Source organism: Passer domesticus, chromosome Z (assembly GCF_036417665.1).
Source record: "Passer domesticus isolate bPasDom1 chromosome Z, bPasDom1.hap1, whole genome shotgun sequence".
Taxonomy (NCBI): Eukaryota; Metazoa; Chordata; class Aves; order Passeriformes; family Passeridae; genus Passer; species Passer domesticus.
In genome coordinates, this window is record NC_087512.1 from 28,528,343 (window position 1) to 28,547,211 (window position 18,869).

Sequence of the window (18,869 nt, forward strand, 5' to 3'; positions counted from 1 at the left end):
AGAATCTCCCTAAATTTAACACTAGTTTACTGTGAAAAGAAAACCATGACAACTGTTTGTACTCTTGCTTTATTATTACATCCGGCCTAGTCACTATTGGAAATTCAATCTATTATTGTTGCTAGGAGCCCGTTGCTATGCAACCTAAAAGGGTTATGCGGCACTTTCAGGCTGAGAAGCCTTGAAAACACCACAGGCCCTCTCCTATGGCTCTAACCAGTTTATTTAAATAGATTAACACTCTTCTTAGGCAACCCTAATTCCAGGCATACCATTAAAAAAGTTACAAGGGAAGAATTGAATATGGTATACAAACACAAACTCCAAAAAATTCCACAGAAGCAATATATCTGGCCTATACTGCACAATACAACAAAGCAGACAGCCGTATTTCCTCTAACCCATCATTTAAATTAGCAAAGCTAAAATCTATTAACTCCAAAACCCATTAAAGTCTAACCTCACATACCAACCAGCTAGTATAATGGAGTTGCTAAACATACTCTGCAAAGATATTTTATAATAAACTTTTGACAGAACAATACATTTTCATACAATTTTCATACTCTAGATAACAGAAGTGGAAATTTGAGGAAAAAAAGAACTAACTCTGAAATGTCAGAATATTTCTTATTTATAATCTATATCAAAAGATGTTCAACAACCCTCTAAGCAGATTTCAAGTGAGTTCTAGTTTTGTGTGTCTTTGTCACCTTTACACATTCTACATATTAGATATCTATGTACATCTTTATAGATTAATTTCTTTCAGCAATATTTTTGTAAATCTACTGAAGAATGGCTAAGAAATGACAAGCAAAAGAGCTGATTATTATGGCTTTTCTTTCTAATAATCTGAGGCAGTTCCAGTCTGCATCAAAGAACAAGTTCTTCCATGGCACCAGAATTAAGAAAGCAGCATTTCCTCCAGCTTGGTCCTTTAAATGGGTCCATACAGCACTCTAAGATGAACTGTGAGTATTTGCTGCCTGACTATCCAGAATGCTGGGAGTGAAAAGTTGCAAATGCCTCTTCTTCAATGGTAGCACCTATTGTTTCTTACCTTTTCAAACTAATTATTTTGCTAGTATGTTTTTCTGAAACTTCTAATCATCTTTTGAATAAGACAGACAGGCATATCAGAAAAAAAAAAAAAACCACAAAAAAAACCCAACCAAAAAAAATCCAACAACAACAACAACAAAAAAAAAACCACCAAATTTATTTTCTTAAGAGTACAAATTGAAGAAATTAATGCACTGTCCTAGTAGTTATTGGAAATATTAAGATCAGTTATCTAGACAACAGATGTAAAAGACAGTGCCACAAATGGATTCCAATAGCAATATAAGGAAATGCTAGGGTTTATCCTTTCCAAAATGCTTTGTACTACTCAGTGGCTGATGTTTTTTAGGGGAACCATGAAAACAATAACAAATGTGAAGAGTGTTCTGAAGAAAAAAATCTCAGATGATTGAGGGTAAAACAACAAATATCAGCAGAATGCATTCATGAATTCAAACTCTTCCAACTACAACTTTGTTACTTTTTCAGAATTTTAAAGTTTGCTAAATCTGTTTCAAAGGCAAAACCGAACTTTTCACCCGTGTCAGGGTAACACTCAAATAAATAAAAAAAAACCTGCATTAGCCCCTGTACTTGAGGGATCTAGCTTGGAACAGTTGACAGCCACAAATCTAGTAGAGTCTACAACAAAATGCCAGAATGAAACACATTCTAGCCAAATCCATAAATCTAAAGAATTGCTGTGTATAACCACCATTGCCAGTTTATGTTTTACAATTTTGTAAGAAAAGAATCACTGTAATATGTTACCCTAGACCTATCATATGTTACCCTAGACCTATCATGACCTCAAAGATGACAGGCTGCTTGGACAACACCAACAACTAGATACAGCTAGAGGAGTAATAGAAGCATGTCATGCTGTAAAACTACCTAAGGTTTATAATTAAAAAGTAGGTACTGATTATCTGAATTAAGTTCTGCAGTCAACATTTTTGTTAGAGCTTGTAACGTACTTCTGTGTTGCCCAAGAATTTATTAGAGAAAAGGAGGACTTTGACAAAGAGAACAGATCCAAAGCTACCTCCATCCACCATTTTTCCTTAAATGTTCTTCTGTAAGTATATTTACTTTAATGTTAGTGAAGGAAATGAAATTTGTAGACATCAGTGGTTTTTTTACACAAACATGCCTTGATGCCTTCAGTTTGGTGAGACACTCTGGTTGTCTTCACTGACAGTTTAGTAAAAGATACTTGACCAGGTCTCACTATAATTAGCTTAAGGACGAGCCTAAGCTTCCTTCATCCTTTATTACAGAAGATAATTTACTTGTAAACTGGCCATTCAAATAAGTTGTACAAGCTGAACATTCCCTTGGCTCTAGGAGACAATTCCACATTAGTAAGATTACTTATGAAGGTAATGTTTCTCCCATAATTCTAGAATCCTATTCTTAGGATAGAATTCATTACCACCACAGTTAGTCCAAACCAAATACATGGTCCATACAACTGCTCCTCTGAGTTTCCTGAAACAACAACAACAAATATACCACCTCCACCAAAACCCCCAAATGACTCAAGATCTTATTTTAAGATATTCTTCAAGCATTCCACTCCTCAGTAACTGGGGTTAACAGGGTAACAGGGTCTGGAGATTTACCTATTTTTATGCAGCCATTAAAAGAACAGATTCTGAATTTTTCAATTCAAGTTATTTCCAATTATATCAAACTGACTAAAAGAATGTTTTTCCAAATATATTTTTAAGTATCAATTCTGTATACATTGCCATGAAGCAGGCTAAAGCACTCGGAGAGAAAGCTAGAGATTAGCAAACATAAAAGCAAAGTGGCTGTTCGTAAATAAAAAATCAAGTCCCTGAAAGCCAATCTTGGCACCTTAGGCAATCCCTACAACCATGTCAGCACAGCGTGATGCTTACCAGACTAGTCACACCCCACTACCTCAGGTAAACTGTTAAATATTAAACCACATCCAAGCCAGGCATCCAACAACAAAAGGGGAAGAAAACCAAGCAGCAAAACTGTGGATACTGAACCACAGAGCTTAATAACTAAAGGTGAGTGCCACAAAAGTACTGAAAAAATAATTGGAATTGGAAAATATATGTAAGCAGATATTACTGTCACCAATGATGATATAATAAAAGCAGCAAAAAATGAAATACATTATAAATGCAAAAGAAGGAAAAAATGCTGACATAAAAAAACCCTCAAGACTGGCATATACTTTATTTGAAAGCAAGAGAGAGAAAGGAAGATTTACAAACTTAGAAATTTAGAAACCCATTTAAAGAAGGCTGTCTCGTTATAGAATCCTGCTTTATGTCCTAAAGATATCCTTTACCCTGCCCTACCATCTGAAATTTAAATATCTCTTTAGAAATCTACTTAGCTTTGTAACCATGTATTTAAAGTATTGTAACTGTAACAAGGCAACTAATATTCCACTATGTTTACCATGTTCTTTCTTTTATTATTTAAGAAATTTATACTCAATTTAAGAGCAAATTCAGCAGCAGCAATGCTACGGGAAAGAAATGCATTATATTGAAAGCAACAACAAAAAAACCTCTCACTACAAAATAATATTTTATCAAACATGCTTGAAATTTACTATCACATTTGACAACATTATTTAAGATATTAATTATAACTTTGTTTGCCTTCCGGTGTGAACTTTGCCAACACATTAGCTTTCACAAGCAGATATTTATTCACAAGACACTGTTACTACCGGTGTTGATTTTGATGTCACATGAAATGAAATCTATTTTAACATTTAAAACACATACAAATCAAACAAAAAAAATTCTGTAAGCCAAACATACATAAACCTTCCCACATGGCTTTTTGTTGACCTCACTGTAAAAGACACACAGTTCCACAGCACATTCTGTTCTGCTTTTCCAACATAAAAGTACTGAGCACCTGAAAAGATAGTGATTTAACAAACCACAGCTTGTATTTCCTGGATAGATACCAATCTTTTATTTTTATTCCATGTGTGACTTAGAACAAACCATTTCAACTTATACTTTCAGCCTACAGGCATTTATTTATAAACAATATCCTAAAATTATTAAATCCTTTTTACTCACCACTACTTTTCTTTCAAAGAAACAGTTCGCTAAGCTCTTAGCTAAGATTGACTGAAGAAAGCATTTGAAAACATCAAACTGTAGAATGAAAACATGTATAAGGATTCTTATTAGCTAGGTTTATCTAGCATGCCTTTTTTGCCCTGAAATCAAAAACCTGAGTTAAAAAAAATTAGGTACAATGTAAAACTCAAGTGAAGTAAAGAATAATGAAAGGCATACCAGCATACAGAAATGAAAATAAAATATAATAAAAAAGTAAAAATTTAAGGAAAATTCATTAATTATTTTAAAAAGAGGGAAGGATGTCATTAATCAATGACAATGATGATGACTGCTACTATACAACACTGAGTATTTAACTAATCTCTATTTTCACAATAAATGTACTTATAATACAAATTGAATATTAAGAATTGCACAATTGGATCCAAAGCATATTTGTTTGTTTATTAGTTTTCTGGCTTCTAATGTTACAAAACATTCCTAATGGAAATTTTCATATAATCTGACAAAATGCTTGATGCTCAGGAAGTAATATTACATTCCAAAAGATGGTTTGAGAAAAGGTAATGGTAACTGATTTTTGTAATTATCTGGTAACTTTTTTTAATTTGGCTCCAGCCTACTGCACCTACAGAGAATAAAAAAAAAATCAAATATAAAGAACATTCAGCCACAACATACAGGATTTATGTCATGAACAGCAGAAACTGAATTTGATTTCTAAGTCCTAAGATAAAGACATATGACTATATAACATACCATTTCATTGTTCTTCCATAATTGCCAAGTAACGGTAAAAATAATATCAAACAGATATCATTACCTATCTCTTTATAATCTGGAAATACAGAAACCTAAACTACGACACGTACAACAACAACACTGAACACTAATTATATAAATTTTGAGATATCTTTATTTCACTTGTTTTCCTCATTGCAGCTTCTTGTCTTGCCCACCAGGATTTCTACTACTTGACTTTCTTGATATTCATTTTAATCACTGACTTTGAAAAGTCAGGCAGGACTTGACAGGAACATTCTAAAATACTAGCACAATAGAATAGAGGTACTTGAAACAGGTACTGACTATGTCATAGTATTAGATCATTTAGGGCACTCTGAGTCTCACTGTGCATTCACGTACTTTACTCAATCAGAAAAATTATTTTTTCCTTGGAAAAAATTCACTGGAAACACTTTACAGAAATCCTACACCCCTCTTTAACTTAAATTCTCAAATTTGACGAGATAAATTTAACAACTTATTGATAAAATAAAACCACATCATAAGTAATGTATCTTGCTTATCCAGGCCTTAATCATTCCATTCAACTCAGCTTATTAGCTCATATGAAACATCTCCATTTAAAAAAAGGGATTACTTTCTAATACTGCCATAATTATGAAGACTACATTTATCATAATTAGTAATGCATACATATGTTTTTACTTATCCCTCAAGCAGTGCTAAATAAGAGCAAAAGAAATCAAAGTACATTAATTTTGCTATGGATCTGAATGTCCCATCATAATAAACTCCAGCCAAAACAACCAAAAAACCCCCAGTGCTTCAGTCAACAGAAGCATTGATTATCAACCTATTTTTTCTGACTTCACCTATAATAGTTACTGCAATACATACTTCCTTAGATCCTTGCTCTTGATCTTTATCATTGCTATTAATTTTATATCTGTAGCTATATGATAAAGCAAACATTTTTTTAAAAACAAACATCTCTTTACATGTACTCAAAAATGATCGCGCTTGCTTCTGAAATCCCTTTTTTTTGGACACAGTCCAGTTCTTATCAAAGTGAACAGAGGTATAGTCAAGTTACAGGAAAATATTTTAGATACCCTCATTACAAAAAAGATTGATACCCTCTTCAGATTGCTGGCTGTTATGTACATTGAACATCACTCACAAATCACCAGGCAGTAAGCCAAATATAGAATGCTTCATCAACACCCCTGAACTTGTTTCAGCAAAGAAAGGAAATTATCCAATTTATTTTAAAATTCTGAATAATTTCCAATAAAAATGTCATTTGCAGTTCTTTCTCTTTTAGTTTATTCTTCTCTCTTGCTCCAACAAAAGAACTAAAAACTGAAAATTAAGACTTTGATAAATACACACAAATAAATGTCCACAGAAATCAGCAACTGGGGTTTGGTTTTGCCAGGTATTCAAGCAAGGTCCCTCCTTCGTTCATAAAACTCTTTGCTCATCATTGTCTTTTCCTTAAGAGACATAAAAAAATTTGGTTTCCTGCTACTGCTTTTATTTTTTTTTGCCTCTGCAGAACTCCAGTGAAAACTCTGAAGGATAAATGAGAGGAAATAAATATTAGTCTGTGTCCAGACCTAAGTTTGCAAAATCCATAGAATGAAGTGTTGGACGAAAATAACAGAAATGTAATACACTGAAGAAAAAAGGAACCCAAGAGTTGTGTTGTTAGGGAGATCATCTCCTGGGCACCCAATCCAGGTTTTTATAATATATGTCAAGAGGACTATGTTGTGACTCTAGCCCTATCCCTCCACTTCTACATGTGAGGTTTTAAATGCAGCCCTAGGAAACTGAACTGGCCAACAAGACTAGAAGGCAAACTAGATCATGTCCAGGAACTTCAGCTGTAGAGCAAAAATCCCAAGTAAAATTATAGTATAGCTTGGGCTGCCATGGATATCAGGAGCTGCCAAGCCCAACTTCCCTCCCAAAGCAGGTTCAGATTTGGCATTAGACTAGCAACCCAGGACTTTATCCAGTCAGAGGCTGATAATCTCCCAAGATGGAAATGGCAAAACCTCACCTGGTCCAAAGTGCATTGTTGGGCTGTCCTCATGGGGAAAAAGGGTCTCCTTGTGTCTAATCTAAACCTCTTGTGATTGTCTCCTATCCTTTCACCACACACTTCCACAGGAAGTGCACTTCCAGGGAAGGCTGCTGTTGGGATCCCTGTAACTCTCTCTTCTCTAGACTGAACAATTCCATGTCTTTCAGTGCCTATTCACAGATGTGCACTCTAGCTCCCGACCATCTTAGTGGCCCTTTGCTGAACTTACTCCAACCAACATAATTCCTACAACTGCAGAAGAGTGACAGTAAAAGCAGAAATGCATGTAAATATTGTATAATAAATACAGAAGAGACATGGATAAACATTTCTCTCAATTTCCTGCCTATACCTGTGTCCATATAGCCCAAGAGACATTTTTGAACTTCCTTACAGCAAGGCACACTGCTTGCACATGTTCAGCTACCTGACAGCCATGGACCTGGGGGTCTCATCCAACCTGTAGTCTCAGCCACTATGTTCCCAGCCTGCAGTCTGCAGCTACAGGTCTGTGAAGCCCTAGAGAGCTTCACAGGACTGGCATTTCTCTCCCTTTTGGCCAGAAGATTCTTGTAGAAGTAGGTTAAAAGAGTATTTTTTTCATGACCGCTTTTCTTTTAGATTTCTCTAAGACAACTGTGGTTATAATAGGTAATCTGTATGTTTGCTGTAAAAAAAGAAAAGATAATACACTGTGAAGGATGGCTAGCAGATTATTTGAGACAATATGCTCAATACAGAAATTACATACCAGCAAGTGATGCGAAAACCACCAGTTTTACCCTTTGCCCTAATACAAGTAACTCCATTTGACAAGCTGAACCACCTGGATTAAAATAAAATGTCTGGCTAGATGATTCTTATTCCTATGAAAGTATCTTCCACATTCTTTCACTCTTCAAGGAAGAAAACCCCAAACAACCAAGTATGAAACCCCAAACAATCAACCAAACCAACAGCAAACTACACATCATACTGCACTGAGTACCTTAAGCATCTCCTGTTCCTTTGGTTTTATTGATGCCGTAAAGATCTAGAAATGAGCAATATATTTTCAAGACAATATTAATACAGGATGTAATATAAGGCTGGTCATTACTGGAGACCTGCAAGAGGCAGGTATGTAAAAATACCCATCCTGCACAGGGTGAATACAGTTTTATAAGTTTAGCAAATTAGCATAATTTAAAAGAATCCCTAATTAGAAGCACAAGTGATGAGGTAATTCCCCCTGGTTCTACCCTTTCCTGAATTTCCCCCCCATCTTAGATAGGAGCTAAACTTTATTTATGAAAATGTGTCTCCAAGAGCTGGTTTGAACCTTGGCTCCCAAAGAGAAGCCAAGACGGGGGCCTTGGGCCCTTGGGGCTTGGAGTTTCTGGAATGTGTTTTGTCTTTCTGCCTATCAGGATAGAGCTAGCTAGGAGCTAGCTAGGAACTACATAACTATGCAACAATAGTCTAAATACAGTCAAAAATATATATAAGAAGGAAACAAGAAAGCAAAAATTATTCTGGAGCCATTACGGTAAACTTAACCATTTCCATAGGAACAAGTTAAATCCTGTAACTAGAGCACATAAAATGCTTTTGTATCAGTCTGTGGAAGACAAGAGTACTTCATGTGAAATGAACTTATTTTTAAAAATGAAATTTAAATATTAGTCAAAGAGAACAGATCAATGGAAGGTCAGAAGCATAGCTATAAAACAAAGTTGAACTTGTGACCATGCAGTTTGTTTTATGGAGATGACACATGTAATTTCATTAGAGGACGTAACACATTATGAATCAACATCTCAATTCCCACTATTAACACACAATTACATCTTCAAGCCGTTTTTAATGGCCAAAACCTGTTACTTTCCCATTCTTATACTGCAAACACTGGGACAAGTACTAAAGCATTTCTGATCAAAAATAACACACATATACACAGCTTTCTTTATCACAGATGACAAAAACATAACTTCTGTTTTCCTATCAGCCAGATACACCTGTTTTTCTGACTTGGACACTGTATCTTTTCCCATTTTATAAAATATGGGAAGAAAATGCTCATAGTTTTTCAAAATACTCATTATTTTTAAGTACAGGGGGAAAAAAAATAAACTACTGGCTCCAGTTTAACCCTTTTTTCAATAGGCTACAGATGGTCAGTCTGTTGATGTTGAGCTTTCAAGAAATTCAGCTGTGCCTGAAGAGCACAGCTCCATCCTTGGATCATAGCATGCAACAGAAAATACAACTGTGCTGACACAAGAATTGTGAGTATCTCAAACTTACATCTGTGTTGAGAACACAAGCCATTAAAAGCTTCTGAGATTTAAAGCACTAAGTTGTTACAAGTCTTAGCCAAATAATCTAGTATTCCATCCTGAAATCAAGCAGTGGGTGCCCTTATATGGCAATCTTTCACATGGAAAGTAATCCTAAAAATTCTCTTCATCTCAGTTGCCTGAAATATGTTTCTGACAAACAAACTTTTAACTGGTGATTTGAGACTGCATGAAGAATCCATCTTCATCAGGCCACGAATGTTGGTCACTGCATTGATATCATGATCTTGTGTCCAGCTCTTCCCTGAATTCAAGAAATGTCAGTTTCTTCAGAATTCAATAAGGAGAAATAAATACTAAAGTAGGCCAAGGAGTGAAAATACTGAAGACCTTCAAGCCCTATTAAGGATAGAAAAATTGATTCAGTGGCCCATATCAAGATCATGGCAGAAAATGTTAATATCTGAAATTTAAATATGCCTCCACAGGAAGTATGGATATAAAATAGTAACATAAAATCTGGATATCCTAGACCAAGTTCATAAGGTTATAGTGTTTGACAACTGACCATCTGAATGACCTCAAAAACAACAGTAAAAAACCACTACACCAAACAGATACAACTGAATCAGTGTAAACTCACAACTTTTAAAATACTGGAAGGTCTTTTTCATAAGACAGAATCATTACTTACATGCTAAATTACACTATTGCTTTGTAGGACCATCTCTAATTCTGAGTTCGCTGCAAATAAACCTTTCCGCAGCATGACATAAGTTTGCTAGCAAAAGGTACTTTGGACACAAAACCTAAATTCTGTGAACTAGCCTGAGGTTTGCAAAACCCTAAGCCTATCTCATCTTCACACCACTACAGACCCAGCATACTAAAATCTCTATACATTTACTTGCTCACTACTATGCAATACCCTCTCAGGACTGTGCTCCTTACACTAGAAAGGAGTTTCAAAGTTGGAGAAAGCCAGAGCAAGTCAGGACAACCTTCCATCAGAAAGCACTTGGAAAGAGAAAATGAAGAGCTGCGTTTTCATCATAATCGCCTCACTTCACTCTTGTCTCACTTCAAAATCCAGACTTGCAGCTCAAATATATTTCCAAAAAATAAGGGAATGAAGCTATATTTCTGTCCTATTCACCTCCACTTATCATTAAATAATAATTATATTAAATTACATTAAATCTATGGTTTAATACTAAGCACATTCTACTCTTTAAAACAACTGTAAGGATGATATAGTTCACAGAAGAGCTTCCATGCTTTTCAAAAAGCCAAACAAATAAACTTCCTAGAAGTTACAGGGAATTGCTATTATTATCACCCAGTTTCAACTCTTAGGAACTAGAAACACCCTGGATTCTACATTTTTCCATTTACTAAATCTGACAGGAAAACAATACAATGAATATGGAAGAGTTATTTATCAACTCCTCTGCAAATTGCAATTCAGTTGAATTGATTTAATACAGAGTGGACAAAACAAAATAGGAGTGAACTAAATGCTAAAGACAAATACAAATGTAGATATGAACTTAGCTACCACAGTGTGTCAACTCACCTCACAGCTAACAATCAATTTGATAAATCATCTACTATACAGGTAGCTCAACTGCTCCTCACTATCCAAAGCTAATGTAACTTTGGAAACAGATGGACTTTCCTACAGAAGTAATCTAAATAGTTTTCTTAAGTAATGTATTTTATAAATGCCTGTAATAGTGTCTTGAACTATATATATTTAAACACGCCTTTCTATAACTTAACTGTAAAATGCATATCAGATGATCATTAAATTATTCCAGATTTTTCAATCAGAAATTTTGAGAAAATTTCATTTTTAAATGGCAATTATAGAACAATAATTTTCTTAAAAACGCTGAAAAGGAACAATGGGATTTTAGTTAGGGAAAGGTTTAATTCCTTACTGTATCTTATAAATTCTCTGAGATACAAAGTAATTAACACTGACTTCCAATAATAAACACAATATATAAAATATTAACTAGAAAGACAAAGTAACAGTCCTTTGTGTATAGCCACATGTCCTTCCCAATGGAAGAACTACAATGTGCATCTCATCAGCAAAAACAGAAGGTAGGAAACATTCTTCCTTCATTAAATCTGTAACTCTATTGTATCTACTCTCAAGCCACAGAACAATAAAGAGCTAAAAATACAACAGACATCTTACTGGGACAACAAAACAGTTAGGACTCTAAATGGAGAATTTTTAATACTTTTTGCAGCAGTTAAATAGAAAATAAGTCTTTAAATTTATGAGACATTTAATATAAGACAGAAATCCTGACACTGACTGCTGCTTCCAATGGCATGAGAACTACAGCTATTTTGGGGGTTTTTTGCTTTCCCCCTAGCAATAATGAATAGATTAAGTCATCTTTAGATAATGCTAGTTACTTTTTACCATTCAACTCTGGTAGTTTCATTGTTAATTTCAGTCCCAGCTTTTTGCAGTGCAGAATGCTACCACAATGCAAGGAAGAAAAAGCTCAGGTGATAAGACTAATTTTGTTAAGATGATGCCCCACAGTACAACAGCAACATTTCAAAATGCTTTGTGGATAATCTGCAACAGATCACACCAAAAGACAACAATACAAACTGACAGTCCTAGTCATCTAATCTGCTAGAAAGGAAACTTCAGAAATTCAATAAACATCCAATATCATTGTCAGATTAAGAGAGATACATAAGCAAGAATGCTCTCCCTTCTTCCTGCCCCATTTAGGAACTATTGGGGAGGGGGGAAGAAAATCAGACAAAAGTTATTCGAGAATCACCTGAAAATTCAGCAGACATAAACTGGTTCACTGGAACCAAAAATATATATTTTAATAAATACAGATCTATAACCTTAATAACTGTCTTTTAAGTGGTTCTGTCACAGAATCCCATTAAGCTTTTAAAGTTGCTTGTAAAGGATGTATAGTTAACAGCACATAAAAAAGTAATCAGACAAAAAAACACCAAAACCCAAGAACACCTCAGCTGAGGCAGAATAATCTGAGTCAATGGCACCTGCAAACTGACATACTTCACCTTTTAACATATATGCCTCTTTCTATTTCTGCTTTGCAATGTTGCATGATTTAACTACATTGAGTTTCAGAGTTTAGAAAAAATCCCTGAGGTGGTATGTAAGAGAAGGCATAGTTAGATTAAATACAATGAGGAAGCAAAACAGAAGAGAGAATCCACTTGGTACATAAACAGCAAACATGGCTTTGAGTCATTAGTTGTAGTAGCAGCCTGAACAAAGCCCAAAGCCTGAACAAAATCTAAATACATCATTCTTGCCTTAAAGGCCTTACAAACTCATTTGAAATCAGTCTTCAATAAGAAGAAATGAAAGGACTAAATAGATTGTTTACTCAGTGATGGTTTAAGAAGCTGAGATGTACTCAACAAACTCGGTCCAGGGGTGAATGAAATGACCTTTAAAAATAGTGCTAAATTGCTCTTTCCTCTCTTTGATGAATGAATAAAGTTATAAATGCTACAAGTACACTCCAATTCAGTTATTCATTTACAATATTTCGGATTCTCATAGCACTGCTATTAATGTTATGCAAGAAATTAAAGAAGACAGGTTAGAAATAAATTAGATATTCAAAGAGGAAGTGTAAATTGCTAGAAATCAACCTACCAAGTCTCACTAAAATTTACATTGTAAAACGGGAAATTTCTTTATCAAATAGAATTTACAACATATTCCACTACCTCTTGATTATAGGACACCAAAACTGAAGTTCCTAACTAACCAAACAACTTACAATAGTGGAACAGGTAGAACAACTAAATTGTTTGCAACAGTGTCCAAAACAAAGCAATTTAAGATGTACTACCCTAGATACACTCTGTGTCTTTTTGCATGTTTCCAAAGGGAAATTACACTAAACTCAACACCATTAACCATATACACATAGGAAAAAAAAATTGTCCTATTAATTTTATGGGTATGATAAAAAAATAGATGTTACTAAACTACAGAAGTTTCTAAAATTAATTTCTAATCCGACAGGTTAATATATCCATAGAGAATTTTTTTAAATGAAACTTAGTGGTACTTATAAATATGTAGAGGCAGGGGCTGGTTTGGGAGGGTTTTTTGGTGTGGTTTTGGTTTTTTTGTTTTTTGGGGGGTTTTTTTGGTTGGTTTGGTGTTTTGTGGGTTTTTTTTGTTTGTTTGTTTGTTTTTTTGGGGGTTTTTGGTTTTGTTTTTTTGTTTTGTTTTGTTCTGGTTTGGTTTGGGTTTTTTTGTTTTGCTTTCTTTGAGGGTTTTTTTGTTGTGGGATTTTTTTGGGGGCGGAGGGAGGGTGTGAAGGGGAGATGGGTTGGTGGCTTTCTTTCCCACGACTACTGATTGATAGAGAAAAATATCCAGTCCTTTTTGCAATTCATAAATACATACCCCCCATGTCCACCTCAGTTTCATCTGGGAAGAGCTTCAGTGAGAAAGGAAAGAAATTCTATACACAGCAATACATTTTTTAAAAAGGGTTCACATATGAGCAAATTAGCTATATAAAATGTGAACAGAGACTTATAAAAGAAAAATATAACATACAATAAAGGTCACTCCAAAATGCATCTGTGTCTTACATGAGTTCATGTAGTACTTCAATGAGTATACAGCTTAAATAGTTTTAGCTATATGTGAAACAGACATAATTTACATATAAATATTTGTTTTCTTTTGATGAACAGAAATTGCATTTTAAGTGTGTGAATCTACATACACAGACATAATCTGATCCAGAACAGCCAATTTACTCTATCATTTTTCACATAATATTGTCAAAACAGCAAGTTTGCTATATTGCAGTGCACAAAAAAGTGTGAAAATTTCAGTAACGTTTATTCAAGTCTCATATGCATTATCAATGCATTTCAATGAACAAACTTTTAGGATTTTCTCTCCTTTTTGTATTTCAAATAGCACAGCACCCTCTGGTGCATCTGTTAGAAAAAGAAAACAACTAACAATAAACACCAGTCATTGCAATAAAAAAGTCAACATAAAAACAAGAAAAAAGGAGTCCTTAGAAATAAAAATATCAAAAATTATTAGAAAACTAACTTCAATTTCATAATTGAGAAAATTATAACTACTGAATAAAAAAATTTAAAAGAAACCTGCAAATATGCTAATACAGCAAGGTGCCAGAAAAAAAAATTAAACATAATTTGTTTGACACTAATCCTGTGTTCTTAATAGTAATTCTTTTTTATTACAAAATATTCCAAAAAGAAATAATCTTTAAGTACAAAAGATAAGGCAGTGAAACAAAATGTTACACCAAGCAATATATCTGCTCTTGGTCTTGCAAGAGTAACAGTTATTAGGTCTACAGCTATCCACATGCTCAAACTGCTCAATTTCGCACCAAAATACTCGTATCTCCTTTAAAAGTCCAATGAGAAAAGAAATTTCAAAATCATTGTATTATATGAAACATTTCAAACTGCTATGACATTTTAACGATTAAAGCATAAATTCTAATATGACACATCAAACTACTAAAATACACCTAATCACTAGGAAAATAATTTCCTACAAAAGTACAGTTTTCTAATCACAGAAGTGGAGATCACCATCTGCTTTAGGAAGCTCTTTTGTAAACCTCTGGAAGTTTCAACACAAGGCACAAGAAATGAAAGTGACACCTGTTTAAATCAGCCATCTGTCCCTAACAAACTAGATTTAGCCAAATCTAAAAATCAAAATCTTAGCTGTGAAAAAAGAGAAGTATTGTTTTGATTGACAACCAACTGTAGGCAAAATATACAGACATTAAACTTGTGGCTAATTGAAACAAAAGGTCTTAAACTTTAGTTATTCATTTTAAAAGCCTCATTAAATTTTCAGCCCTAATTCTTGGAAAAAAAAAATCTAAATACAATTTTCATTGATAATTTCAAAACATTTCTCTTTTTGTATTCTAGTACATAAATTTGACAAGGAGCTCGATTTTCAAATGGAACTCCAACTACAAGGACACTACATTGCCACTGAAAGCTCATTTTTTATTCTGTATTGTAGAGCATTCATACGTCTTTCCAACTGACAATGATTTTTAAAAAACATTTCAATAGTCATATATATTTTTTAAAGCCTATTCCTTTTTCAAGCATTCTGCATGTTACATACTTACAGATGGTAAGCTGTTGAAGACTGCAGGTAAAAAATAAAACTAATCTAGAGTATTTTTAGAGGGAAAAAAGCCCTTCGTGAAAAAGCATGAAAATGAGAAACACTTGTACAACACCAAAAGGAACTACAATGATAAAGTACTATTGCATTTTAGACACTGGCTTACATTTCAAGTAAGTGAAACAAACAAAACCAGACGGATTTCTAAAAGTTTAGTAAATGGAAATAAAGTGCAACATTTACTTCTCTAGGCAGTTTTTGATTAACAACACCCTGTCAGGGAGGAACAAGAAATGGGATAGTGCTAACAAAGCTGAACCGAATTATCTGTTATAGCACCATGACTTTAAAATCTTTAACAGCCTTTAACAGTATCTTTGATGCTAATTTCATTTACCTACACTACCTTACTGAAAGAATTTCTCCAAAGTAGCACAATGTATGTTAGCTTACTAGTAGCACAATAGAGCAGCTGATCCTTACTGTTTTATTTGGTTACACTGAAACAAAATTAGATAGTCACACTCTGTAAGTTATGAAAGCCTATGCATTTTAAATAAATTAATAATTAAATAAATAATTATCACAAGCCATGTCATTTTTAAACATTGGTTAGCATCACAAACATAGCATAAAAAACTATTTCATTACCCATGGGCATTAGGGAATCAGAATGCATAATGCAGATCTCATCTGTGGTCACTGCACTATCTCAGAAAAAATAAAGAGTAAATACTTTTCTCAGTGCAGTCCATAATATTAAAAGCAGTGATTACACCTGATTTATTACTTGCCAAATTGTAGTCACTGACTAAGGAAAATGCAGCCAAATAGTACTATAAAGGTCTTTGGTTTTAGACAAAAGCATGTGCTTTTAGTATGATTTTTTTCAGAAACACCTGTACACATCACCTGGCAGACTGAGAACAGAAACTTTGTCTCACACAGAGGCACACACTTTCCTTTGCTACCCAGCAGGCTGGATACATGTTTCTCAAAGACAGATTTCAATACCCAGAAATGATCCCGTCCTGAGCAGTATCCTGTCCTGCTCTAAGAGAGCTACTCATGAAAGGCAAGGTGCAGAGCTGACATCTTTTCAACAACAGTAGATGCCAGTAATTATTTCAAAACCAATAAATCACAGAAACTAACAACAAAATCATAGACATAGATGTGCCATATAACTGATACACTACTAGAAGTCACACTGAAAATTCTTAATGTATTTAGAACTTATTTACATCAGGGGCTACAAAATTAACACACAGTGGTTTCAGCTTGGAGTAAAAAAATTAAAAAATTATGAGGTAGAGGCTTTTGGTCATTATCTAAAATAATTTATTTTCTAAGTTCTTGTGAACTATGAAACACATTGAAACAATGAAATATTAAAACACATTTTAAAAAGGATCCAATATGCCTTGCCTCAAGGAATATCAGTATTAAACAATGCACTAACCACCTAGCAGATTTTGTAGTTAATACCTGCTTCAAAAAACTGCCCCAGTCACACTCATTGGTAGTTCCAATGTGAGACAAATCCCATATCTTACACAGGATATCTAAGTATATAGAAATGGAAATATGTATGTACAATTAAATGCAGGGTTTAGATTAAAAACAAGAACATTTTTTTTCCTAATTATATTACTAAATAAATGAGGAAATAAATAAGTCACCACTTCAGAAAGAATAAAGTCTACCAAAACAACACATGATTTGACAAGTCAAAGGGGAGAGTGCGAGTGGGTATGGAAATTCTAAGATATTAAATGTTTCATTTCCATAAAGGATGCCAAAAATTAATTTCATCCAAAGAATGCAAAAAGTATATGAAGCATGATTTGACATCAATGACAACACAAATCTTTAGATCTTAATAAGCAATCACAAAATGGATGAAGAAAGGAAGCATTTTGGATTAAAAATAAGAATTAAACCATACTCATTAATAAATGAGTCCTCCTACATCTTTTTGAGGGGTAAATAGCTGCCCCTTCTCCCTTTCACAAAAGTACTCTTGAAAAGCAGTACCACTAACAAAATCACACAGACTTCTTTTTCATACTGGTTTTTTTTCTCCTTTCTTTGCTGCTTAGTGCTGAAACCCAGTCAGTATCTTGAATTTCCTTCAGCGTGGAGAGTTTAAGGAAACAAATGGATTCTCTCCACATGAACGTAACTCACTGTGCAATAAACTAGACCTACACATGCACTGTTCCATGCTACTGTCCGTATGAAAGCATAATTTAAAAACAATTCCCTGCAGAAAAAGTGCAATAAGGAAAAAAAAAAACAAACCAACCCTGCTACTCTATGTATGTATTAAACAAAACCCCATTTCACAATACAAAGAAAATATAGTTTGCAAGAAAACAAACTGCAACATTAATTATGAATTAAAAAAATACACAGAGAAAGCACAAAAAAGGGGGGCTGATATGATGAATAGCACGAGAATATCATTAAAAGATATAGCAAATTCACGAAAACCTGCAACATTTAGTCATTTAGTAGTCAAATCAAATCAGAACAAGGCCCCTGTAAGTGAAAGGGGGAAATCAACCCCTGCTCTTGCTGTTCTACAGGATCCGTCCCCGGCTGCATCCTTCCTCCCATCCCTACGGCTTTTTTCAGGTTTAAAGCCATTAACCTTTGCGGCCGCAGCGCGTTCCCCGGTCTCTCCATCTCCCGACCCGTACAAACGAGACCCAACTCAGACGCACACCCACCGCATCCCCGCGATTGTCCTGGGGGTCCCGCAGCGTGCCTGCGTGCCCGGCATCGCCCAGCCTTTCCTCCCGCTCGGCCCGCGCGGCGCCCGGCCCCGCTCCCCGCCCGACACCCCCGCCCGTGCCCGCCGCCCCTCTCCGCCCGGCCGCACGGCGCTCCGCGAGGGCCGCGGCGCTCGGCGGGGAGCCCCGAGCCCCACGGGCGCAGCCCGAGGGCGCAGCCGGGGCCCGGATGCCTCCCGGAGAAGGAGGAGGGAGGGCCGGGGTGCGCCCGCCGAGCGCATTCACCTGTGCCGGGGCGGGCTGCGGCGGCGCTCCCGCTGTCGTTGCTGCTGCTGGCGGCGGCTGCGGTTGTTGTTGTTGTTGTTGTGGTGGGTGACGGTGAGGCAGGGGGTGCGGAGCAGCGGCAGGAGGAGGAGGAGCAGGAGCGGGAGCGGAGCGGCTGTTGTTGATGGGTAACAGTCGCCAGGACTACGGTGACTATGGCGCTCGACTCACAAGGCAACGGTTGCTATAACTCACAAAAGGCGAGCGGGAGCGGGAGGGAGGGACCGACGGGCGGACGGAGGGAGGCGGGGGCGGCGGCGCGGCCGAGCGCCCCGGAAGGGGCGGGGCCTGCGGTAACGGCTGGCGCGCGGCGGCTCCCCCGGCCCCCCGGCGTGGGGC

General features: G+C 35.7%; 1 protein-coding gene and 1 long non-coding RNA gene across 3 annotated transcripts in view; one reads left to right on the forward strand and one right to left on the reverse strand.

The window, feature by feature from the left end:
- Nucleotides 1–18,869, reverse strand: part of RFX3 (regulatory factor X3) — a 124,765-nt gene that overhangs the window by 90,361 nt on the left and 15,535 nt on the right. The window contains exon 1 of one of the 2 annotated variants that reach the window (XM_064404983.1): nt 18,492–18,768. The exons of the other annotated variant lie outside the window; for it this stretch is intronic. The gene's annotated coding sequence lies outside the window, so the exon portion shown is untranslated. Of the gene's footprint in view, nt 1–18,491; nt 18,769–18,869 lie in introns of those variants that run through there. 2 annotated transcript variants of the gene reach the window in all.
- On the forward strand, nt 149–7,307 carry LOC135290984 (uncharacterized). Its single transcript, XR_010353832.1, has 3 exons — nt 149–306; nt 572–683; nt 865–7,307. It is a non-coding gene; the product is annotated as an uncharacterized LOC135290984 (long non-coding RNA).